Here is a 26,183-nt window from a genome sequence, read left to right as displayed (position 1 = left end):
CAACACAACATGACAATTTTTTACATTATCCTTTATATTAAAAATGTATGGTTGTCACGCCAAAACGTTCCAATGTACAGTATATGTTACCATAATTAACTCTTAAAATCAAATGTAAAACAAATTATTTTAACATTGAAAAACAGATTCAATCAAAAGAGTTCTGAGCTTTTTAAAACTCCAAATGTCTCTGACTACGAGGCGCACTTGTATTCAGATCACACGCGGGATGTCGTTGACGGCGTAATTCCACTGATGATGAAATAGCAGCAGCGAGAGGGATAAAATGAAGAGAGCTGTACTCCGTCGCTTTGAAGTGAACGTTGACAATAATAATGTAATGCCACCATCTCTGATGTAGTGCATGCTCTCTTACAGAGGATGTCCGTCCTAATAACAGCGAGATAAAATGGTGTCCACCTCTTGCTAATTGTTTAAAAAGCCACCCTGAAAAAAAAAAAAAAAAAAAACTTTATGTGAGCAGAAAACAAAGCAAGCGGAGATAATGAAAAAAAAAAAAAACGCTCGTTTGTCACGAGGAGGATCAGATGGCTCTCTTTAAATTCCTCATTAATTAAAAGAGGCAGATGAAGTGTAATGTCACCCAGGGGACGGGGATTAGAGCGGCTCTGGGCTATGATGACTCCACCACAGTGACCTCAACAGGACAGAGAGGCTTTTGGAGACTAAACAGCCTCTGCAGAGAAACAATACAGTTATGAGTTTAATTTAGAAATGGGGGTATCTTGGTAAACTCTGTCTTGTGGGTCAGGACAGTCGCATACCTTCAGACTGAATGCACAAGGTCTGGACTCCATAGCAGCTTTCTTTGGCTAAGGACTGCCCAGGAGACCATGTGACTGACATGTAAAGCAGCCAATCACAGTTTGTTTTGTTCAGTGTAGGGGTGTGAAAATGTAAAGTCGATTTCCCTACAATAACAGACCAGCATGTAAAACTCTTGGACACCTTTTATGTGAACTTCACATACTTTACAAACTTTTGAAAATCAAGCATTTAGTTGATCATGATATGCACTCATTGGCCCTGTTTACACCTGGTATTAAGATCGATGGGATCACAAGTGGATGAGGGAGACGCATTCCTGTTTACACTTGGTGTTTTAATCTCTTTTGTCCACTTTCAACCACTTTTGTCCTGATTTCTATGGGTGGGTAAATTTCAGGGCTTTTGATCTAATAGATGAAATATGCTCACGCAATTTGCATATGAACACACCCAGAGTCGACGGAAAAACATACGGAGAGCAGCAGCTTTCGTTCCTGCTCTGATAGCTGCAAGACCACACCAAATGCTGTGGGTGTGTGTTAGAAATCAGGAATGCTGAGAGAACATTGTGCTTGGCATGTTTTTCATCTTCAAACCAAACTTTGGTCTTTAGCCAAAAAAGTTTAAATCCCGTCTGGCTAACGTGCTTCCCATAAAGTTTATGCATTAGGTCAGCAGGCAGAAAGTAGGTGGTCTTTTTTGGCTGTTTGAACACATACGACCACATGAGCATCTACACTACAAAAGTAATCTGTTCAAATGTGTTTTTAGCTACCTCTGGAAGTGATCGAAAGAGGACAAACTCAAAATGTTTTCACCCCGTTTACACCTGTATTTTGTGTCATCCACTTGTGATCTGATCGACCAAAACACATCTTAATACCAGGTGTAAACAGGGCCATTGTCACAGTTGTAAACATAACAGCTTTCTTCCATGAGGGGGTTTATATGGTGGCCCAGTAGTGCACAACACAACGAAACAAGCCACAACACAATGGAATAAAGACACAACACAACGAAATCAAGCCACAACACAACAAAATCAAGCCACAACACAACAGAAACAAGCCACAACACAACGAAATCAAGCCACAACGAAATCAAGCCACAACACAACAGAAACAAGCCACAACACAACGAAATAAAGCCACAACACAACGGAATCAAGCCACAACACAATGAAATCAAGCCACAACACAACAAAATCAAGCCACAACACAACGGAATCAAGCCACAACACAACAAAATCAAGCCACAACACAACGAAATAAAGCCACAACACAATGAAATAAAGCCACAACACAACGAAATCAAGCCACAACACAACGGAATCAAGCCACAACACAATGGAATCAAGCCACAACACAACGAAATCAAGCCACAACACAACGGAATCAAGCCACAACACAACAAAATCAAGCCACAACACAACGAAATAAAGCCACAACACAATGAAATAAAGCCACAACACAACGAAATCAAGCCACAACACAACGAAATCAAGCCACAACACAATGAAATCAAGCCACAACACAATGAAATAAAGCCACAACACAATGGAATCAAGCCACAACACAATGGAATCAAGCCACAACACAATGGAATCAAGCCACAACACAACGAAATAAAGCCACAATACAACGAAATCAAGCCACAACACAACGAAATCAAGCCATAACACAACGGAAATGCTCCCGACCACTTGGGGGCTCTCAGAGCTCGGTAATATTACTATTCCTTGCCACTGTTCTATAAAGTCAACTGTTTTACAAAGATATCAATACCATGATTAGTTTTAAGTATGTAAGCATTGTATATCGACATGAAATATTCATTAAAAACCAACTACGTTCACAATAGCTTCATATTTATACTTGTGAATGATTTGACGCGATACCACAGCGCATGATGAAGGGAACGTCTGCCAATTCCACCAAGTGGTTAAAACGTATAATTTGTATTCATTAAAATTACTTTTAACGTTTAAAAACAGTTCCTGTTAGTTCCTGTTGGTAAGACTGACAATCTTTGGAATTTGAACATGTCTGTTTTTAAATGTTAAAAGTAATTTTAATGAATACAAATTATACGTTTTAACCACTTGGTGGGATTGGCAGATGTTCCCTTCATCATGCCCTGTAGTAGCGCGTCAAATCATTCACAGGTATAAATATGAAGCTATTTTGCACGTAGGTGATTTTGAATTAATATTTCATGTCGATATAGCCTACGGTGGTTACATACTGTTTAAACCAGGGGTCTCAAACTCAAATTGGCGGGGGGCCGTTTCTGTGATTGACACCTCATAGGAGGGCCATAACATTCAAGCGCAAGAAAGCGCAACATTTCAGAAAATTTACTTTCCTTTGCATTATTTCTCATTTACATCAAATTTGCCTACTAAAATATCTTTATACCTATACTCTAAATATTCTATTTACCACACTAAATGTAAATAGCAGTGTGTGACGAGCAGGGCATATGTGACGCGATATGTGAATGATCCCATAGAACGGCGACTTTTTCTTTGCATATCAGACAGGTAGCAACTAGAGAATAATAATAAAATTTAGTGGGCCGGATTATGTTTTATTTTTGAGATCAGTTGCGGGCCGGGTAGAGAGGGAGGGCGGGCCGTAAATGGCCCGCGGGCCGGCAGTTTGAGACCACTGGTTTAAACTAATCGTGGTATTGATATTACTGCCGACTCTATAGAACAGTGGCAAGGAAAACTAACTTTACCGAGCTCTGAGAGCCCCCTAGTGGTCGGGAGCATTTCTGTTGTATTGTGGCTTTATTCCGTTGCGTTGTGGCTCAATTCCGTTGCGTTGTGGCTCGATTTCATTGTGTTGTGAACTTATGTTTGCTTTTTTAATTTCGATGTGTTGTGCACTACTGGGCCACCGTAGGTTTGACATCACAACAGCTTTGTTTCCAAGAACGCGACACACACCCAGAAATCCTGTAGAATTCAACCAATCAGATGAAGACTTTAAAACTCCTGAAGTGTCTCCCATTTTGTGTGCCTCATGTATCAAAGCCAATGGTCTGTAGACGTGACATCTGAAGCTTACACTAGGACAGTTATGGAAAGGATGAGCATCATTTGAACAGGACAGGCTGTATTCTAATTACCAAAGAAACATGATAAGGGCTTCTTTTAATTTTTATAATAGCCAAATGTAAAAGCATGATGAGGGAATTCACTAAGACTAAATTGTGCCCGCTGATTTGCATAAGATATCTGCTTTATTCTGAACTTTAATCATTATTTCATCATTATTTTTTTTAACTTGAAAATGAAACATATTCACAAATGAATTGTTTAAATTAAGATCATACATTTAGAAAATAGTGAATTTTGATTACATGCTAACTTAAAAATGCCAAAAAGTGAATACTGTGTGCCTGTATAAACGCCCAGGTATAACTCATCTCCAATACTGATTGAGAAATACAGCTCTTTTAAATAAAACTATGTTTACCGCCTGCTTTCTGGTAATCTAAGATTATTTGTGCCAAGAAATAAACTATCCATGTGAATTTGCCCTTCTTCTGTGCCCATGCAGCAAGCGCGTCTACAGCTGCATAATCTCAGCTTCCGATGTCGTTCAGTAATGACTAATGCTGATCTACTGTTCTAAATTTTCAGAGAAGCTCTTGTTTGAAGTCCGTAGGAGGAGAAGAAATCGAAAATCGAGGGAGTATGGTGAGAAAAGTAATTGCACTGGTATGTGTGTCAAATAATCTTAAATGGGCGGCTCTATCTCGTTTTGCCAAAGAAATGATCCATACGGGAAGTCATGAGTGGAAAGAAGTAACTAGAAACAAGTGGTTTCTTATTTGTGTTAAAATAACTGCTAGTGTAAAGCTCTGGGAAAGGAATAAGTTATCTATAAATAGAAAAAGAAAGAAAGCTGAAACTGATCCCTGCCTGCAGGAATACTGTTACATCATGAGCTGACACTGCCTGTAGGGAATTAGAACTGTTCGTTCTTATTTGGGATGCAGAGCCCGGAAGAGACAGGGTCATTTTGTTCCAATCATCCGAATAAAATAAAATAAAATTCAATTAAATTTAAATAAAATAAAATAAAAAAGATGCTATGCATTCACCTAAGTTTGTGCTGAACTTGTCTTCAGTCTACACTCACACAGTGGTTTTCACTCCTGGTCCTGGGGATCCACAAAACTGCATATTTTGTTGTATATATGTTGTCTCTTATCTGACACACTCAGTTCAGTTCACGGAGCTCTTTCATAATGAACTGATGATGTGAATCAGGTGCATTTCCAGACAGAATTTTGCAGTGCTTTGGGTTACCAAGACCAGGGGTCCATTCTTCGTACGTGGATTACTCAATTAGAAATATTTCACTGTTGACGATTTGACATGATCTCATATTGTTAGGCTCTTTGAAGCTCATTAGATTGCATCTTTTTAAGCAGAGGTGATACTTAAAGTGTAACATGTATGATTTAACCCCTGTAGCAGATCTATACAGGTGGAGCTGGCACAACCAACATTAGCTGTGCAATGTAAATAATGATGTGATTGCTACCAAATGAGTTAAAGATCAGCCTGTGGCATCTAGAGTTTCATGCCAGAACTAGGCAATTCTTTCACATTCTTTCATTCACAAAGTTTTTAAAAATGTGTTTAACTTGGCCAAGTGGTTCTCAACTAGTTTTGCTGTACTTTTTTTTTTTTCAGAAAATTGTCAACATGCAAGTTAAATAACATCCTTGGAATTAAATGATGAAATGTGTTAATATTACTGCATACACTTCCGTCAGAGCATTTTATTTTTTTTTTTTTTTCATGTTTTTCAAAGTTTCTTAGGTTCACAAAGGCTGCATTTATACAGTATAATATACAGTAAAACAGTAAAAATGTGACATGTTGTTACAATTTTAAATAACTGTTTTCTATTTTAAAATGTAATTTATTCCTGTGATGGCAAAGCTGAATTTGCAGCATCATTACTCCAGCCTTCAGTCACATGATCCTTCAGAAATCATTCTAATATGCAGATTTTGTGCTCAAGTAGCATTTCTTATTATTATCATCGATGTTGCACAGTTGTGCTGCTTAATATTTTTTTTTTTTTTTTGTAGAAACCACTGCACATTTGTTTTTCAGAATTATTTGAAGAACAGAAAGTTCAAAAGAACAGCATATATCTGAAATAAACATCTTTTGTAACATAATGAATGTCTTTACTATTACTTTTTATCAATTTATTGCATCCTTGCTGAATAAAAGATATGAATAAAATTAATTTCTTTAAAACAAAAACGTACTTTTCAACTGTAGTGTATTTTAGGTCAAACAATATGCAAAATGATTCACATAAGCTGAAAAGGAAACCATTTTTAATGCATAAATAACAGCAGAAGTGTTATTAATCAACCTAACACATGCAACAAACACTTGGCTAAATATAAAGCATTTACCTAGTGCAGATAAATTTGAGTACAAGAGAGTCTCACAGCCAACTTCTGATGTCAGCAGAACCAATGTTTTCTCCTCACTTTGAAAATCTATAAAAGCCTTGCATTATGATATCCTAACTATGCATGAGTTACGTTTTATATTTGGAATTGTTTTTGACTTGCTGTCCAACCAGTGGTCCAGAAAGCTGTTGTTTCGGTTGGGCAGTTAAATGACTCTCCAAGAACTGGCATCCCAAAGAGCTCCAGCAAGTCCACTGGAGTTGAATAATAATTTATATACTGTAAAAACACAACTCACACAACCCAAACAGCAACCACTTCCTGTCTGCTCAATATCTGTAGGAAAGTGAGTCTTTGTGTCCAATCGACGGGTGAGTGGAGATCTCCCGCCGAAACTCCTAAGACTGCAGACGAGTTCAGTAACTTGATGATGGGAACCCGCTGATAGTCAATCAGTTAACAGGCGAGCCCTGATTATAATCACAGGCAACACTCTCACTTAATATAGCGCTTCACACCTCTCCAGCCCATTAACATTTACGTCAGTGATATTGAGAGGATTCTGGGATGAGCGCAGAGGAGAGAATTGGCTGATGCTTTAATTGGACACGTTCTGAGCCCTGTGTGGTCGCTGATAATTACTAATGCTGGATTATAGGCACTGAGCGGCAGTTCCCAGATTAGCAAGAAGAGACAAGTTCAGGCCAGAGGTGTCATATATCATAGCCCTACATGCAAACTTTCAAATGTATGTTTATATCTTTATAGTATCTTCATTAATACATAACATGAAAATACACATTGCATCTAAACAACATTTTATCTGTTTTTTTTTTTTTTTAATTATGAAGTATTATACTTTTACATATATAGTGACAGCATTACATAAGATGCAGCCTATTTATGTTGCCCTTATTCATACAGTATTTACTTCTGGACATCCTCATGCATTTTTTTTTTTTTTTTTTTCAGGGGAAAAAAAAGCAATTTTCTCTTGGAATTTAATGTACTTAAGTCTTGGTAGCTGATTGCATCATCAAATTATACCAAAATATATAATAGCCAAAAATATTTAATAAATCAGCTCAATCAGCTCAGCTCAAATAGGGTTGGGGATGTGTAGGATGGTGGATCTTGCTTACTGCACAGTGTGCATAGAGAATGCACAGTATACAATGAACCTTTTAATTTCTTCTTATTATTTTTTTTTTATCAATTTTTTTTTTTTTTTTTTTTTAGATTTATAGCGTTTTTCATATAAGCATATATATATATATATATATATATATATATATATATATATATATATATATATATATATATACAGTACAGACCAAAAGTTTGGAACCACTAAGATTTTTAATGTTTTTAAAAGAAGTTTCGTCTGATCACCAAGGCTACATTTATTTAAATAAAAATACAGTAAAAACAGTAATATTGTGACATATTATTACAATTTAAAATAACTGTTTTCTATTTGAATATATTTCACAAAGTAATTTATTCCTGCGATGGCAAAGCTGAATTTTCAGCATCATTACTCCAGTCTTCAGTGTCACATGATCCTTCAGAAATCATTCTAATATGCTGATCTGCTGCTCAAGAAACATTTAATGTGTACAATTGTACAAAATATTTGTGTACAATATTTTTTTTCAGGATTATTTGATGAATAGAAAGTTCAAAAGAACAGTGTTTATCTGAAATCTACTCTTTTGTAACATTATAAATGTCTTTACTGCCACTTTTGATTGATTTAATGCATCCTTGCTGAATAAAAGTATTCATTTCTTTAATTTCTTTTCAAAAAAATAAAAATAAAAATTCTTACTGACCCCAAACTTTTGAGCGGTAGTGTATAATGCTACAGAAGCTTTGTATTTCAGATAAATGCTGTTCTTTTGAACTTTCTATTCATCAAGGAATCCTGAAAAAAAAAGTACACAACTGTTTTCAACATTGAAAATAATCATAAATGTTTATTGAGCAGCAAATCAGCATATTAGAATGATTTCTGAAGTATCATGTGACACTGAAGACTGAAGTAACGATGCTGAAAATTCAGCTTTGCTTCACAGGAATAAATTACTTTGTCAAATATATTTAAATAGTACACAGTTATTTTAAATTTTAATAATATTTCATAATATTACTGTTTTTTACATATTTTTAATTAAATAAATGTAGCCTTGGTGAGCAGACGAAACTTCTTTTAAAAACATTAAAAATCTTAGTGGTTCCAAACTTTTGGTCTGTACTGTATATATATAAAACTACATCAAGAAATTCCAAAATGTCTTCTGCTAAACTAAAGTCCCAGGGGTTTAACACTGAGCAATGCTGCGTGACAGTGAGAAAATTCATATAATATACACAGGCAGACTATCTTTGGAGCCAGAACCTTAGCTGTTTCAATGTAATTTTTAAATATGTATGTATTTATTTATTTACTTACTTGTTTTTTACATCAGCAATATGAGATGTTAATATTAATACTAACATTAATATTATACTACCACCACTACTAATAATAATAATAGTAGTACACAGTTCAAATCACAATATTGGTAAGTTTTTTTGGCCAAATCATCCAGCCCTAGTGGGTACTGTAGGGAAAAGTGTCTTTTTGCTGAACAGTACAAATTAAGAAAAGAAAAGAAAAGAAAGAAAGGGGAAAAAAGATGGCATTTCCATAGAAACACATGCTAAAAATACAATAAGAGCCTTTTCTGAGATTAATTGTTCCGAACAAAACTTGCTTGTGTTGCTTTCATGCTCTGACTTCTACCTTCACTTTTGTGGAACCTTTACAATAAAGGTTCAACCCGAGGTTCAGTATTGCAACCGTGGTCCATTTGTTAAAGGGGTCATATAATTCCACTTTTACAAGATGTAAAATAAGTCTGATGTCCCCAGTGTGTGTATGTGAAGTTTTAGCTCAAAATACCCCACAGATCATTTTTAAAGCATGTTAAATTTGTCACTTTTTGAGGGTGAGCAACAACGTTCAATTTTTGTGTGTGTCCCTTTAAATGCAAATGAGCTGCTGCTCTCAAGAAGAGGGCGGAGTTTCAGGAGCTCATGTTAGCAGCTCCTATTACCGCATACAGACTCACTGAAAATGTCAGAATCTGTTCAGACTTTTATGTTTAAACCGGAGTTAGACAATGATGGAGAGACTCAAGAAGAAGTGACAACATGTTTCAACAAGGATGTTTCTGAATGGTTAGTTGAAGAATTTATGTAGCTGATGTGGAGTTAACTATCTTAAAGTCATGATAATCTATAAATCGCTCATGTGGGAACTGTTGTAAGATGCCTACAGAGCGGGAGAATATATGCTGCATGAAGATAGAACAGGTTTAGTTTAATTACGGTTTTAACTTGTCATGTTGTCATCTTGCTTTTATGACATGCTATTGTATTTGTGTTACGTACTGTATTGCAATAACATGGCCTCGCCCCTTTGTTGCGTGTTCTCGGGGCAGGGTTTATGCAAATTTTAGGTTTAGTGATGTCATCAACCCAGGAAAAAGCTCATTGTAGTCACTACCAGTCATTTGTTGTAGTCCTTAAAAAGCAATTACTTTAAAAGAAAATATCTCCCTTTGCATTGAACTTTGAGCGTCCTAACTTTACAGATGTTGTTTATGCTCTAACAGCAACATTACACACTAACTAAAGTTAAAAAAAAGTGAAATCATAATCAACCACCCCTTTAATATTTGATATCTTGGGAGTCAGAACACAGGGCCTGTTTAAAAAGAGCTATTCAATCAGTATGAGTAAAGACCAGAACTTATTTATATATTACTAATATACAGTAACTGATATTCCACTTATTTCATCTTTAACAAAAAATCCACTGTAGTACCTCACATCACAAAAAACTTACACATACAAAACCACTGTCAATAAGCGACTGTCAATTCAGCATAGCATTGAGAAAGAGCATATCAGGCCGCATTCATTCATTTCAATTGAGTCACTATGGAGTATTCACAACGGAAGGGCTTTTACTGTTGTTATAAAGGCTCTCGAGTACAAATCTTCGATCTCCTCCATGGTTAGAGCCCCCTCCAGCGAACACAGCCCACTCTGTTATCTGAGCTGCCAATATTGATAGTTTTCTAATAGTCAAGGTAAGCTCTCCACTCAGGAATCGTACGGGAGAGTGGGGATTTGAATGACGTGTATTGATGCTTGCTAATGGAAGGGCCTATACAGCCTGCCACCTTGATTTGGGAGATACAGGATGATGTTATGTTATCAAACAATGGAGAGCAAATTCAATGAGAACCTGCTGTGTTCATCACATGACTAAAGGAAAGTGCACAATGATTAGAAAAGGACAGAAAATATACTATTCCCTTGATAGTGGCAGGAAAGGCTGATGTACAGCTTCTAAAATGTTTTAAGGTGGAAACTCAGGAAACACTATTAGACCAACTTAGATGGTATCTTAATTAAAACATTAAACCAAATTAATTCCCTGCTGTTGCTTTTAAACAGTTTTCGACTATTTCGAAGTGCTTGTTTTTCTTTTGCAAAATGGGTGCTTTCAGTGTAGATGCTTTCTTTAATTATAATATAAATTATTGTTTTGTTTGATTTTGTTTTTTTTTGTCTTTTCTGTTTTCCACATGGCAACACACCAACCATATTTTGGCGGGAATATGGCTTAGTGCATTTTGGTTGCCAAGCTACATCAATCAGTAACATTTACATAGAATTCAAATAGTGTGGTCACATTGGCTGCATTATGGAAACATCCATTTCATATTACTAGTGTTACTGTTTTGAGCCTGTAGTTTTAGTTTCATAATGTGATGCTCAAAAACAAATGTAAATGTGTCTCGCAAATGTGACCTTATTTCTCATAATTACAATATGATATCATATGATTCTAACTTTTTTCTTGTTATTGCAACTTTACAGCTCAACATGTGGCTTTAAGTCTTGCAATGTGCCACTCATTTTTCATAATTGTTCTTGCAAAATGCCATTATTTCTTATTTTAAACTCTATAATACAATTACTTATTTTTATCTTTTACTCCAGTGAATCCAGAAACAGGCTTCCATAAATAGCAGTTATGAAATAATCAATAATTTAATCTTTTGGTTTATATCCTGGTCTATCAGTGTTATTTTTTCTATAATTGAGATTAATATTTTCCATTTCCTTCATTTTAATTTTTGTTAAAGTTTTAGTAATTTTGTTGTGTGTTTATGTCAGTTTTATTTTGAGTTATTTTAGTACATGGTAAACTAAATATTATTTCAGTTACTGTGTATTTTAATGCAGGTGCAGAATTTTATAATAACCCTGATGTCCATCAAGTTCCAAAGCAGTATTTTTAGACTTTAACCCTTAAATGCATACCTCGGGTCTTTAGTGACCCAGGACGTCATTCACTACCCTCCTCCTCGTTCATTTTTTAAAGTTAGTCATCAACATTCTTGGTATTCCTCAATCATTTCATTATAAAGAATATAACAAGAAAAAAAGCATAAAATTATAAAAGAATGCCTATTTTTGTATTAATTTTTTGTAAAAATTGTATAGGGTCGCAAACAACCCGAGGTGTGTATGAGTGTACATATATTTTTTTCTGCACAGCAATAATTAAGTGTATATTCACCTTTATTCCACATGGTGGCAATGTCTGATACATAATGCTAAAGTGACAACTTATTTAGACAGAAAACGAAATAATAAGAGAAACATGAAATGGCTCAGCGATTTACTGCAGAGCAAGTACTGAACGCAATCAAATATGACTGTAACTGTTACGGGATGGATCTGGTGAAGCTGTTAGCGAGCGAAATATTGATTTTGAAGATGTTGAAAATTATATAGTTCTGAGAATATGTTTGAGATTGCGAATGAGCTCATATTCGTGACCTCAAACATAAAACTAGCCCATTATTTGCTGAATTTACTGGGAAATGAGCTCTGACGAGGACAGTGATGATGGCATAAAACATCTGCTCAAACGGAGCCCTTTCAAGCTCCAAAAGGTAACAAAATATGCTTTATTTTATTCTTATGTAATTGTTACTCTAATATCAGAGGAGTTTTACATTATCGCGACAGGTAGAGATCCTTCCGTGTTAGATATAGATCCGGGTCGATAAAGACCCGAATATGTAAGAATGATTCGCGAAAAAGTCATGCATTTAAGGGTTAAAAAGGCTTTTGATACTGTGAATCATGAAGTACTCATAAATGAACTGAAACAAATTAACTTTTCTCAACAAGCTCTAAACTGGTCCAAATCATACATGGGGTTGTAGACAGCAATGTGTTAAAATTATTAGTGGTGTGAAGTCATCATTTCAAAAATGCAAACTAGGTGTACCTCAAGGATCAATATTGGGTCTTTTGCCTTTCTGTTTATACTGTATATAAATGATTTACCTGAAAGTTGGTCATTGAGGTTGGTTGTCAAATGTATGCAGATGACACAATTATTTATGTAACAGCAGAAACTTCTCATTTGGCTGCAGAAATGTTAACCAGGCAACTGCTCAGTGTTTCCCAGTGGCTGCAGGATAATTTTTTAACTTACAAATTACAACAAAACAGTATCAATGTGTCGCTGTTCTTCACACTGTTTATGACCCTGTTTCACATTGTCAGCTGCTCAAAGACACATTACACATTAACAGGAGATGGCACCACATGGAACTTGTCCTGTGCCACCAGACGTGGTGGTCATGTAACTTATCATTTTGACTTATGTGGAGCACGGGTGTGGCTGGCCAGTCCCTGCTCATTATCACCATTAACAACAAGCTGTCATCCCACGTCCTGGGAGGCTGCTGACACAGTTTGCGTTTAGGAACTCTCTGTCGTATGCATTATGCATTTGCTCTCGAGCCCCAAGGTGTGTGGCATATCACACTGTCTCTTGATTAAGGACACTGGCAGCCATTTGTCATATTCTCGCAATAGCTTTATAATACAGAAGTTGCTTAAATGTACACATAAATAGTACAAATAGGGTAAAGATTTCGGAGCTGACCTCCATTTACGAATCACACATTTCATCATGGTCAAATGATTACTAATTGAGTGAAGCTTCAAATCTCCGGCACAAACTTGCAAAAGACTTGCTGTAGACCACCAGATGTACACTTTCTAATGGTGCATTCAAGTATCATATTTATGAATTCACTAACCATCACTAACAGGGCGGAAGGTGATGATGGGGAGCCCTGCGATTTCAACCGAGGGAGCCCACAGTAACAACCTGCACCGGGGCACAGGATACCCAAGCTAAGGCCCTGTGACCGGAACACGAGTGGGAAACTTTGAGCCCAGAGTTTACAAGTTGGGGGAGTGTCAGTGAGAAAGATGGTGGGAAACTGAAATACTTATAGGAATTTAGCAGTGACATTGTCAGGCTTTTATTTCAAATTATTTACAACGAAATAAGCTAATTGCCTGCACAAAATATGATAGCATTGTAATATAACAATTACAAAAAAATTTATTGCGTGCGGATGAGAAACTTATCGTGTATATAACAATTTCCGGTTTATACTAAAATCAAATTAATTTGTGTGTCACTGCCTATGAAGAAAGCGAGAAATGGAGAAACCGCACCGTGAATGGGACTGATGGCACAGTATGGCTGTGTGCATTGTCCTTTTTGTCAAGCTCAAACAAGGCTGATACAGTAAAATATGCTCAAAATATGGCTTTCGTTATGTCAGTGTATCATACTTCAAGGCCTTATGTCCATTTTAACGAATTTAACACTGTGGCGGCCAAGAAATCGAGCTGTGAAATGGGCTCAGTGTGCATTGTCATAAGCATATGCCATGTTTAATGGTTCATGAAAAAACATTGGTACAGTAAAAAATGATAAAACTGGAACTGTAAAATGTACTAAAATTTTGTATTTCACAAGATCAAAAGCCCCTTTATTAAACCACTTTGTCGGATTTAACGCATCCTTGCAGGTGGCAGAGAAATGCTTATTTTCTTCATTCAATTGTAACAGCGCTTATTGCGAGCAGAGCCATAGATGTAAAGGACTTTAGAGATAAAGTGATGCATATTTTTTTTTTTTTTAAATGCAAAGGAATAAGCAGCTGGATTCATCCTCGTACCAGACAAACTGGTCTAATGAAAACCAGATTTTGAGCAAATACAGATTTATTAATTCATGTGCATCCACACTCTCGCTTTTTTCATAGGCAGTGACGCACAAATGAAATAGGTTATAGCATAGACAAAACAGAAATTGTAAGACGCGTACAAGCAAAAGTCTGTATATATATATATATTGCTGTCCCCTCAAAATAACTCAACACACAGCCATTAATTTCTAAACCGCTGGCCACAAAAGAGAAAATGTCCAAATTGGGCCCAAAGTGTCAATATTTTGTGTGGCCACCATTATTTTCCAGCACTGCCTTAACCCTCTTGGGCATGGAGTTCACTGGAGCTTCACAGGTTGCCACTGGAGTCCTCTTCCACTCCTCCATGACGACATCACAGAGCTGGTGGATGTTAGAGACCTTACGCTCCTCCACCTTCTGTTTGAGGATGCCCCACAGATGCTCAATAGGGTTTAGGTCTGGAGACATGCTTGGCCAGTCCATCACCTTTAACCTCAGATTCTTTAGCAAGGCAGTGGTCATCTTGGAGGTGTGTTTGGGGTCGTTATCATGTTGGAATACTGTCCTGCGGCCCAGTCTCCGAAGGGAGGGGATCATGCTCTGTTGGCATTCATGGTTCCCTCAATGAACTGTAGCTCCCCAGTGCCAGCAGCACTCATGCAGCCCCAGACCATGACACTCCCACCACCATGCTTGACTGTAGGCAAGACACACTTGTCTTTGTACTCCTCACCTGGTTGCCGCCACACACGTTTGACACCATCTGAACCAAATACATTTATCTTGGTCTCATCAGACCACAGGACATGGTTCCAGTAATCCATGTCCTTAGTCTGCTTGTCTTCAGCAAACTGTTTGCAGGCTTTCTTGTGCATCATCTGTAGAAGAGGCTTCCTTCTGGGATGACAGCCATGCAGACCGATTTGATGCATTGTGCAGCGTATGCTCTGAGCACTGACAGGCTGACCCCCCACCCCTTCAACCTTTGCAGCAATGCTGACAGCACTCATACGTCTATTTCTCAAACACAACCTCTGGATATGACGCTGAGCATGTGCACTCAACTTCTTTGGTCGACCATGGCGAGGCCTGTTCTGAGTGGAACCTGCCCTGTTAAACCTCTGTATGGTCTTGGCCACCATGCTGCAGCTCAGTTTCAGGGTCTTGGCAATCTTCTTATAGCCTACGCCATCTTTATGTAGAGCAACAATTCTTTTTTTCAGATCCTCAGAGAGTTCTTTGCCATGAGGTGCCATGTTGAACTTCCAGTGACCAGTATGAGAGAGTGAGAGCGATAACAACAAATTTAACACACCTGCTCCCCATTCACACCTGAGACTTTGCAACACTAACGAGTCACATGACACCGGGGAGAGAAAATGGCGAATTGGGCCCAATTTGGGCATTTTCACTTAGGGGTGTGCTGACTTTTGTGGCCAGCGGTTTAGACATTAATGGCTGTGTGTTGAGTTATTTTGAGGGGACAGCAAATTTACAATACAAGCTGTACACTCACTACTTTACATTGTAGCAAAGTGTCATTTCTTCAGTGTTGTCACATGAAAAGATATAATAAAATATTTACAAAAATGTGAGGGGTGTACTCACTTCTGTGAGATACTATATATATTTAGTTAAACATAACAGGCATGGTTTATTTGTAGTCATATATATTTTGAACAAAAAACTTTATTTCTTGGCTTAAATTTACAAACATACTACAAGGATATTTGCACTATTAGATCAGTGAGTGGAGTAAAACACCATAGTTTCCTGTTGTTATGCTGTTTAGTTCACTTACATTTATTTATTTCATAATGTTATAAGCTTTCCGTTAGAGTAATCTTGGAAAGCAAGCCAATAAAAGAGAATTGTTTATAACTTTTTATGAGAAAGAATGTCATAGAAGTTATTACTAAAAGTGTTGCAAATAATTGCTTGTGCCCTTGGCATAGCCAAAATTACACGTTGATGCCTTTTGCTTGTTTTGTGCTTTTTTTTTTTCTTTTTCTTGGCCTGTCTTGTCTGTCAAATGCTGTAAATAAACATAATACATGTTTTCTTATTCCATCCAGCATTTAATTGGACAAAACATTGGGCCCTGCATGGGAGATAAGTGGCCAATTCTTGGTCCATTACTGCAGAAGAAAATTACTGTTCAATTTAAATGCATATATCTGCCAAAAGTTTATTTACAATAGTCAGTGACTAAAAGTGACAAGTCCAATTTTAATGTATTGTTTCATGTAAACCTTCAACAGAAACCTCAGTCAAGGCTTTCAAAATCACATGGAAAACACTCATGTTGTGTGAGAATACATGAATGGTGTCCAACATTTGATCATTCAGACACAAGCAATGTTTTGCTCAAAATCAGACCTCATTAAACACTCATGCACATATCTCATAAATTAGCGCATCAACCTGTTATTTTAACAGCAAGCCTACAGTCATCACCAACTTCATAGTTCATTAAAACAAAGCCATCAATTAAGAACAAAGTGATTAAAAGCCTTGAAACAATGTCAAATCACCTGTAAAGCACCACCTCTGCAGCTGTGGGCAATAATCACAATACTAATTACTAGGAAAAACACAGTAGATGAGACAGCAGATACGAAGGTAATCATTACATCCATGTTTATTGTAAGCACTACATTTTAATAGTTGAGCAACATGAACAAGTCTTTAACTGAATTTCTCAAACAAATCTTGTATCACGTTGTTGCCACCATTTTATAAAAAAAGAAAAAAAAAGCCACTTAAAGTACCTGTGTAATTTTATGCGATTCATCAGTGCATGCTGTTTTAAATAATAATAATAATAATAATAATAATAATAATAAGGCTGATGGGTCCTTTACGCAAGACGATAATAATTACAACATTAACTTGGCACAAGCTGATTGGTCCATGTCACTTCTGCAACCAATGAGTGCGCTTCAGAACTCCTCTAAAACCCTCCACCTTCCCCAGCTCCACCTGTATAGATCTGCTATGGGTTATTGATGTATGCTATTTGTGTAGCAGCACTATGTCGTACTCACAGCAGCGTATCGGCGTATGTATTGGCAGTAGCAAGTTCCTGTACTCTCTACTGCTCTACAGCAACATCACTAATCTACAGCAGCAGCAATTCAGCAGCAGCGTAGCAGATATATTCTGCCAACATTATATATATATATATATATACAGTACAGTCCAAAAGTTTGGAACCACTAAGATTTTTAATGTTTTTAAAAGAAGTTTCGTCTGCTCACCAAGGCTACATTTATTTAATTAAAAATACAGTAAAAAACAGTAATATTGTGAAATATTATTACAATTTAAAATAACTGTTTTCTATTTGAATATATTTGACAAAGTAATTTATTCCTGTGATGGCAAAGCTGAATTTTCAGCATCATTACTCCAGTCTTCAGTGTCACATGATCCTTCAGAAATCATTCTAATATGCTGATCTGCTGCTCAAGAAACATTTAATGTGTACAATTGTACAAAATATTTGTGTACAGTATTTTTTTCTGGATTATTTGATGAATAGAAAGTTCAAAAGAACAGTGTTTATCTGAAATCTAATCTTTTGTAACATTATAAATGTCTTTACTGCCACTTTTGATTGATTTAATGCATCCTTGCTGAATAAAAGTATTCATTTCTTTAATTTCTTTAAAAAAAAAAATAAAAATAAAAATTCTTACTGACCCCAAACTTTTGAACGGTAGTGTATAATGCTACAGAAGCTTTTTATTTCAGATAAATGCTATTCTTTTGAACTTTCTATTCATCAAGGAATCCTGAAAAAAAAAGTACACAACTGTTTTCAACATTGACAATAATCATAAATGTTTATTGAGCAGCAAATCAGCATATTAGAATGATTTCTGAAGGACCATGTGACACTGAAGACTGGAGTAACGATGCTGAAAATTCAGCTTTGCATCACAGGAATAAATTACTTTGTCAAATATATTTAAATAGTACACAGTTATTTTAAATTGTAATAATATTTCACAATATTACTGTCTTTTACTGTATTTTTAATTAAATAAATGTAGCCTTGGTGAGCAGACGAAACTTCTTTTAAAAACATAAAAAATCTTAGTGGTTCCAAACTTTTGGACTGTACTGTATATATATATATATATATATATATATATATATATATATATATATATATATATATATATATATATATATATATATATATATATATGTGTGTGTGTTCAAATTTTTCATCCACTTAATTTTCAACCTTTCCCACATTCACCTGCTCACTTCTAGTATAACACCCATTTGTCATAATCCAATCAATTCCCAATGGATTAAATCAGGTCTTGTCTTACATTTTTTTTCCTCACTGAATATAAGAATATTCACTCAAAAAATATGTAGGATTACAGAAGTACAATGGGTTGTGAAGTTCATTCTACAAGTGTTTTAGGATCCCCATAAACATATTCTCTGCTTTATTATAAAAATTGCACCATTTCTGTATCTCTTAATGTTTAGATTGCTTATACATTTTTAAAAATCAAGATGAAATGAAAGAAAAAGAAAAGCTTCACTGTGTGTTCAGTTTTTGCATAGTGAGTCAGTATAGCAGTGGGGGAAATCAAATAGTTATTTTTTTTATTTTTATTTTTTTTCCCATTTTGAGAACAGAAATGCTTTCAGATTGGATGTCAGGTTAACTTTCACGCAGGCTGATCAAAGAGATTAACGCTCACACGTCTGTCAAAATAAGATTAGATTTCCCTCCGTTCTGTGCAAAATCTGCCAGGAACTGGATAAGGGATGCAATCTTCATAGGTTCATCCACACTGTTTGGCAAGTCTCAATTCCGATATCAGAGATACGGGAGCAGGGAGAGTGATATCACTTGTTAGTCAAGGACAGACGCTTTCCCTTAAGATATTATCTACTGCACACTTCAGATCTGAAGAGCCTGTGACATCTCTAAAACCAAATGTGTGGCACTGACATCACACTAATCAGCTCAGAACATGCTTGTGACTGAATCATACTAGTGGGAATCGTGGCTTTGTGTTCATTAAAAATGGAGGAGATTAATTATACTGAACCCCACAAATTCCTGGATGTAAACACAGATTCCATTAGACTCTGAACATCAAACAAATCTGTTGTGGATGTAAAAAAAAAAAAAATCACTAATGCAGCATCATACAGTATAACTTCTCACATAGTCCTAATTAGTGGTGCTTGCAAGCGAAACATCACTATTATCATTGCTTATTACTATTATACTATTATTATTCTTAGGGATTTGAACAAACCCTTAACTTAAAGTGTTAAACACACTGTTTGTGCTACATGAATGATAACTCAAATTATGCAGCTTGTTGGGAAGATATGGGTTATTACCTTTCTAAATGGCCGGATGTCTGATTTCTGCCTGGCAGAGAATAAAATAGGAAAAAAGAAAAACCTATAGAATAAAAAGCTGGCCAGATAGTTAAATCCATTTTCAATATTTGTGGTCCCACACAATCCATTTTCAGTCGCTGGTCACTGCATTCTGGACCTTGAAAGCCGTGGAGCCTCATAAGCTACTAGATTTCCTCTATATTTACATACTGTACTCAAACTAGATGGAATAATCTGAAGGTAATAAATCATGGCCTCTAACTGCAGAGAATCTCAATCCAGGCTTGTGTCGGTGGCAACATTTCTGCTAAATTATATTACATTGCTTTTTGGACGTTTCGCTTTCAAAGTGAAATGTTCAGTGAAATTTGAAAACAACAACAACAACGTACCACCTACACTAAACCCTACCTTAAACCTAACCAATAAGCAAAGCAAACGTGAGATATAAACATTTTTTTTTCTTGAGATAAAAGAGCTCTTTTTTTTTTTTTTTTGAGTGTTGTGATTTCACCGGACTAGTACCTGAGCGCTCCACTTGTGCAAGTGCAATTCTGTATCAGGTGAGCTACAGAGCAGGTTTACTATAGCCCCTTTTCCACCATTGGGCCAAAACGTTCTTGTTGTATACAAATATGGTTTATTTTTCCATTGTGGGGCTGATAGCAGACCTCTTTGAAATGTAATACAAATGAGTCAGTAGTTACCTTGATAACGCAAAAGTTTACATGACATGAAAATAGTGACATGGAGGATGGTCAGCTATTTCTTTTTATTATTAAGCTGTGTTTACTTAGCTTAAAGGGTTATTTCACCCAAAAATGAAAATTCTGTTGTTAATTACTCACCCTCATGTCATTACACACTTGTAAGACCTTCGTTCATCTTCGGAACACAAATTAAGATATTTTTGATGAAATCCGAGAGGTATATGACTCGTCCATAGATGGCAATATAACCACCAGTTTCAAGGTCCAGAAAGGTACTAAAGACATTGTTAAAACAGTCCACATGACTGCAGTGGTTCAACCTTAATGTTATGAAGCGACGAGAGTACTTTTTGTGCGCAAAAACAAAACTAAAATTGCAACTTTATTCAGCAATATCTTCTCTTCTGTGTCATTCTCATACATTGTTTACAGCCAACGCTTCCAGGTTGGCCAGGCATCAGCATCACACGCATGCGTCGTGCTGCTCACGTGATCAGCTTTGGCCAATACTGAGCTGGCATTCGTATGTAAACACAAAAGCTTTTACTGTGGTTACTGCAGCAACTGTGTAAGGATAATAACAGAAAAGAGAAGAGATGGTGGAATAAAGTTGTTATTTTTGTTTTGTTTTTGCGCACAAAAAGTATTCTCGTCACTTCATAACATTAAGGTTGAACCACTGCAGTCACGTCGACTGTTTTAGATTTTTTTTAACTGCCTATTTTGGGGCATCATTAACTATGCACCGATTCAGCGTGCGACCCCTTTAAATCGTGCGCTCCCTGCCCCCCTGAGCTCTCAACTATAATGCAGTGCATAAACAAAGTTCACACAGCTAATATAACCCTCAAATGGATCTTTACAAGATGTTCATCATGCATGCTGCATGCATGTGTTGGATCATGTGAGTATAGTATTTATTTGGATGTTTACATTTGAGTCTGAATGAGTTTGATAGTGCTCCGTGGCTAAAGCTAACATTACACACTGTTGGAGAGATTTATAAAGAATGAAGTTGTGTTTATGCATTATACAGACTGCAAGTGTTTAAAAATGAAAATAGCGACGGCTCTTGTCTCCGTCAATACAGTAAGAAACGATGGTAACTTTAACCACATTTAACAGTTCATTAGCAACATGCTAACGAAACATTTAGAAAGACAATTCACAAATATCACTAAAAATATGTAATCACGGATCATGTCAGTTATTATCGCTCCATCTGCCATTTTTCGCTATTGTTCTTGCTTGCTTACCTAGTCTGATGATTCAGCTGTGCACAGATCCAGACGTTAATACTGGCTGCCCTTGTGTAATGCCTTGAACATGAGCTGGCATATGCAAATATTGGGGGCGTACATATTAATGATCCTGACTGTTACGTAACAGTCTGTGTTATGTTGAGATTCGCCTGTTCTTCAGAGGTCTTTTAAACAAATGAGATTTACATAAGAAGGAGGAAGCAATGGAGTTTGAAACTCAATGTATGTCTTTTCCATGTACTGAACTCTTGTTATTCAACTATGCCCAGGTAAATTCAATTTTTGATTCTAGGGCACCTTTAATGACATCTTTAGTACCTTTCTGGAACTTGAAAGTGGTGATTATATTGCTGTCTTTGTTTGAGTCATATACCTCTTGGATTTCATCAAAAATACCTTAATTTGTGTTCTGAAGATGAACGAAGGTCTTATGGGTGTGAAACAACATGATGGTGAGTAATTAAAGAATTACTCATTTTTCATTTTTGGGTGAACAAACCCTTTAAATAGCACCAATACTGATTAGTTACTGTACATGCATTCTACAAGCATGATTCAGCATGGTTAACCAACCGTGATGAGAATTCCAGGCCTAGACCAGTTTTGTAATCGTGCTGTGCCGAACCAAGCTCAAGTGGAAATTTAACTGGAAATATTTCTTATCTTACTTAGAACTATTCGGCCTGTAGGTGGAAATGTGGCTTATTTCTGAATAGCCATACCTATGGAGCTGATTATGTGATGCAAATGTGAAAATGTCATTGTTTACAAATCATATAATATGGTCTTTTTTTTTTTTTTGCGATACAATATTGTGAAATACATGGAACAACATGAAAATAAATCTTTATTCATCAATAATCTGCCATGGTAAAAAGAAATGTGTGAAAATGGGAATAAATATGTTTTTTATAAGTATTTTAATGCCACTAGTGTTTATTTAAGATGGAAATGGCAGTGAATTGTAAGTATAATGTTGGTATGTTTTTGGAGTAGGTATGTTTTTGGAGCAAAAGGTAGAGGCACATTCTCGGTTGCAAAATCTGCAGACAGGAGCTGACAGCACAGACTCAGCCTGACTGCAAATCAGAGCTAAAATCAGCAGTAAGAAATCCATAAGCCATTAGCAACCGCATAGCAACACCCTGGCAACCACCCACAACACCATTCATATTGACAATCTAGTCTGCTAACAATCACTTTATAAATTGTAAACCTCAGCTTCTCACAAGGCTTAAACATAATCAAATAATATGCATCATGAGTGGTGTATAAGGGTTGTATTTCAGGTGTCAGTGCTGCTTTTGTGTGAATCTTGCATGAATTACCATGTCAAAAGGTAAATCCAGCAGTAACTTGCAGCATGCTTAATCCCGCAAAGCCTTTATGTTACGCTGCCAGATGTTAGATGCTTTCAACCGGCTCTTAGTTAAAACCCCCTTCAAACGTCTAGTGGTAGAAACACGGCTTAGAGGAACAACTCAGAATACTTTCAATTATTGCCAGCTACAGCATCAAAGTGTAACGCAAACACCTGTGTGCAAAGGGTCTGTTGTATTTCCCCTTTAACTGTCAGATTGCTGTTTGAGAATGCTAGGCACTGACTGAAGCGTTCGATATTCTATTGGGATCTCTCATACTGAGATTGCACAGGACTAGATGATAATGGGTGGGCTGTCTCGAAACGTTTTTAGAGCGATACTTTGACCAAGCATGGCATGTTCAATCACTTCAATAAATTTTACCACCCTTATTGGCACTGAAAACAGAAACTCTGCCTTCTCAGGAAGCAGCATGTCTGAATTCAATGGTCGACTGCATCCAAAACCGCTTACTTTCCGACTATAGTTGGCGAAGAAAAGTATGTGAAAAGAGTAGTATGTTATAATTCACAGTATTCATAGAGCAGTAGATGAAAACCCAGACCCAGATGACTTACTAGTTCTTACTAGATTCTGAAATGTGCACCTGATGCACACTTTACAATCCCATGAGGCCATGGGAGAGGATCTGTAAATGACATGAAGCAACACAACTGATGCTGGTAGGTCACATGACAATGACAACTGGGCCATGCAATATGCCAAAGTATCAAAGTACCCTAACCACACATATTTATACATTAAAAGCTGGTCCACTAATTTGAATGGATGAGTGACAGTCAATACAAGAGTGTATACAATCCAACAGAACTGGGCCTTTCCTTTATTTGTATCATTCCACTTTGCTATGTTTGTGAAGCTCCAGACCAGTATGTGAGCAGTGCAGAATGAAAGTATTCTCTCGCTTCTGGATTATTCAGAGCTGGGAATCTCAGTGAAAGTCATGTCACATTGACATTGGGAACACATTCGAATTTCGAAAGAACAACTCGACCTACCTGTCTGAAAATCTGTCAGAGGTGATTCTAGGATTTTAGTCTTAGAGGGACTAAGAACATGAGCTGATGTGGCTCAGTGGAATAAGTCTTGCCCTAAGAGATGAGATCACAAGAGATCACACGTTTAAATATTTCTGAACATTTTTAGCCAATTAGCATCTGTAAAGGTGTCATATTTGGTTGCATTTTATTATGTGGTATCACTGAAACAGAGAGCATTTGGATGAGAGAAAGAGAAATGGAGTCAATCTGTGACAGCTCTCGAACATTGCTACCCTACTGTATGTCACCTACGTGTGAACCCACCACTGCCTAAAGAAAGGAAGCTAATATTAAAAAAAAAAAGTTAAATAAGATATCGGCATAGGTTTTTCTTCATATTATTTTTTCTAGCAAACAGGATAGTGCAGGTCCACCGTCATGAGATCTTCTGATATTAGACTTTCACACCATGGCATTTTCTTTTAAAACCAAGATTTTGAATGATCAAGGTCATGTGCCCTCATTGCTTTATTAGCTGGGTTGATATAAACATTATATATATCATCATTATAGAAATCTCCTTAGAGATTTATAGAGTTATCACCTGTCCATTAATGCATACATCTCAACCAAAACCAAAACTACAGCCTTGGCTTGGTAGCAAACACAGTTTGATACTTTGGTTGTACAATCCAGCCAGTTTTGCAACTATTGCATAAACACCTGCTATTTAGTACAACACAACTGCAAATGTGATATTGTTAAAATATAACCACAATTAATATAAGTAGTGAGTGGCATAAAGTCTTGAATTGGAATTTCTTTCACCAAATTTTGCTGGTTGACATAAAATTATTCTCCAAGGATTCTGAATCAAATTATAGGCTTTTAAGCTCTCTAAAATGATTTGTGCTACATAAACAGAGGAAGATTATCCAGGAAGTCATGAAACTCAGATTACACTCAATACAGCTAATCAATCCCCTGGGTAGTGTTGCACCAGCATGAGTTCTTACTTAAATTGGAACATAAAGTCTACACTAGAGGATTAGTAACTACTGAAGCTAGTTTGTAACTTACTCTGTACTTAATTTGGTTGGACCATTTGTTCTTAAGGCAGAACATACTGTAACTAGTAGGTTGTAACCTCTCTCTAAAGCAGTGGTCTCAAACTGCCAGCCTACGGGCCATTTACGGCCCCCCTCCCCTTCCACCCGACCCGCAACTGATCTCAAAAATAAAACATAATCTTTCAATATTTTATTCAGAATACAACATAGATGACATATCAAATGTTTAAACTGAGAAAATGTATCATTTTAAGGGACAAATAAGTTGATTTTAAATTTCATGGCATCAACACATCTCAAAAAAGTTGGGACAAGGCTATGTTTTCTTTTTATAACAGTCTGCAAACGTCTGGGGACTGAGGAGACAAGTTGCTCAAGTTTAGGAATAGGAATGTTGTCCCATTCTTGTCTAATACAGGCTTCTAGTTGCTCAACTGTCTTAGGTCTTCTTTGTCACATCTTCCTCTTTATGATGCGCCAAATGTTTTCTATGGGTGAAAGATCTGGACTGCAGGCTGGCCATTTCAGTACCCGAATCCTTCTTGAAATTGATGCAGTATGTGGTCTGGCATTGTCATGTTGGAAAATGCAAGGTCTTCCCTGAAAGAGACGACGTCTGGATGGGAGCATATTCTGTTCTAGAACTTGGATATACCTTTCAGCATTGATGGTGCCTTTCCAGATGTGTAAGCTGCCCATGCCACACGCACTCATGCAACCCCATACCATCAGAGATGCAAGCTTCTGAACTGAGCGCTGATAACAACTTGGGTTGTCCTTGTCCTCTTTAGTCCGGATGACATGGCGTCCCAGTTTTCCAAAAAGAACTTCAAATTTTGATTCGTCTGACCACAGAACAGTAGCAATAAGAAGCCGGAAAAGTTAAATGTACATATATGGAACATCTGGAGGACCAATTTGCAACTTATTATGTCAATTTGGCAACATGATTGGGTATAAAAAGAGCCTCTCAGAGTGGCAGTGTCTCTCAGAAGTCAAGATGGGCAGAG

The 26,183-nt window shown here is 36.6% G+C and overlaps 1 protein-coding gene across 7 annotated transcripts in view; it reads right to left on the bottom strand.

Annotated features, from left to right (window-relative positions):
• Positions 1-26,183, bottom strand: part of cntn5 (contactin 5) — a 405,703-nt gene that overhangs the window by 280,261 nt on the left and 99,259 nt on the right. Inside the window, exon 1 of one of the 7 annotated variants that reach the window (XM_048168031.1) lies at positions 24,122-24,140. The exons of the other annotated variants lie outside the window; for them this stretch is intronic. The gene's annotated coding sequence lies outside the window, so the exon portion shown is untranslated. Of the gene's footprint in view, positions 1-24,121; positions 24,141-26,183 lie in introns of those variants that run through there. 7 annotated transcript variants of the gene reach the window in all.

The sequence above is a fragment of the Megalobrama amblycephala genome, linkage group LG19, assembly GCF_018812025.1.
Source record: "Megalobrama amblycephala isolate DHTTF-2021 linkage group LG19, ASM1881202v1, whole genome shotgun sequence".
Classification (NCBI taxonomy): Eukaryota; Metazoa; Chordata; class Actinopteri; order Cypriniformes; family Xenocyprididae; genus Megalobrama; species Megalobrama amblycephala.
Note: the sequence above shows the minus strand (reverse complement) of the source record. Positions and strands in the feature narration are given on the sequence as shown.